Below are 1,857 nucleotides of genomic sequence, written 5' to 3'. Positions count from 1 at the left end.
AGTTGATTTCTAGTTTCAGAGTTTGATCAGAGAATATGGTTGGTATGATTTCAACCCTCTTATATTTGTTGTGGCTATCTCTGTGTCCCAGTATGTGGTCAATCCTTGAGAATGTTCCATGTGCACTAGAGAAGAATGTATAAGCAGCTGTTTGGGGATGGAAGGCTCTGTAAATGTCAATTATGTCCAGTTGTCCTCATGTATCATTTAAGGATGTTATTTCCTTATTGATTTTCTGTTTAGATGATCTGTCCATATCTGACAGTGGGATATTAGGTCCCCTACTACAATAGTGTTTTGGTCTGTTTCTCCCTTTAGTTCTGTTAGTAATTGCTTTACATATTTTGGGGCTCCATGATTGGTAGCATAGATATTAATAAGTTTTATGTCTTCTTGGTGCATGATTCCCTTTATCATTATGAAGTGTCCCTCAATATCTTTCTTTACCTTTTTGATTTTGAAGTCTATTTTGTCCAATATTAGTACTGCTACTCCACTTTTCTCTGAATGCCATTTGTTCGAAATATTATTTTCCACTCTTTCACTTTGAGTCTATATTTGTCTTTGGAACTGAGATGTGTCTTCTGGAGGCAGCATATGGTTGGGGTTTGTTTTTTGACCCAATCTGCAACTCTGTGCTTTTTTATTGGTGAGTTCTTTTATATTTAGGGTGATTATTGAAATATGAGATCTTCTTATAGCCATTTTATCTTTAGCTTTCTGGTAGTTTCATGTTTCCATTGCTTCCTTGTCCTCGTGTTTCTGTTTTCTTTATTTTGGTTGGCGTTTGTGGGTTTTCCCTCTGGTCCTTCTTGTTTTATGTTATATACTTTGGTTCTAAATCTTTGGCCTGTCGTTACCATTACAATATGAAAAGAATAGTTGTGTATATACAGTTGTCCATTTTCTTCTGCATGTGCCTTATATCCATTCCCCTTTGTGAATATGGATCTTTGAATCCTCTCTTTTTCAGTCATTGTTGTCTCAATTTGTCCCTATGTATGCTGAACGTTCATTACTATCTTGCTATAACAAATCTCTTCTTATTGTAAGTTTATAATGCCCTTTGCATTGTAAAGATTGCACTCCTCTGCTTTTATCAGCCTGCTAGTCAACTTACTTATAATTATGCTTTTTTTTTTTTTTTTCATTTTGTTTTAGGTGAGCTGACCTCTTTCAGTATTTCCTGTAGTGAAGACCTCGTAGTGGAGAATTCCCTCAATTTTTGTATGTCTGGAAAGGTTGTTATTTCTCCTTCATATCTAAGGAGAACTTAGCTGGATACATTATTTTTGGCTGGTAGTTCCTTTCATTTAATAGTTTGAATATTTGATTCCACTCCTTTCTGTCTTATAGGGTTTGTGCTGAGAAGTCTGACAATAATCTAATGAGTTTTTCTTTATAGTTTTTATCTTCTTTTCCCTTGCTGCCCTGAGAATTCTGTCTTTGTCATTGATTTTTGATAATGTTAATATGATGTGTCTTGCTGAAGGCCTGAAATAATTGATGTTCTATTGACTCCTTGAATTCCAAGTTCCAACTCATTCCTTAGATTTGTGAAATTCTCAACTATGTCTGAAAATGCTTTCTAATCCCTGCTCCTTTTCTTCACCTTCGAGAATTCTCAATATTCTTATGTTTCCTTTCCTGATGGTATCAGCCAGTTCTTGTATTTCTCTTTCATTTTTTCATTCTTTAGTTTCTCTCTTCTTGCTTCTGATTTATTTCTGAATTACTGTCTTTGACATCACTGATACTTTCCTCCATTTGGTCGATTCTATTTCCCAAGCTTGTTATTTCATTTTTCAACTCTTGCAGTGTGTTCTTTATCTCCAGAAGGTCTATTTGGTTCTTTTT

The sequence above is a fragment of the Pteropus vampyrus genome, unplaced genomic scaffold, assembly GCF_000151845.1.
Source record: "Pteropus vampyrus isolate Shadow unplaced genomic scaffold, Pvam_2.0 Scaffold57, whole genome shotgun sequence".
Classification (NCBI taxonomy): Eukaryota; Metazoa; Chordata; class Mammalia; order Chiroptera; family Pteropodidae; genus Pteropus; species Pteropus vampyrus.
The sequence above is the reverse complement of the archived record's forward strand: the minus strand, read 5'-3'. Positions refer to the sequence as shown.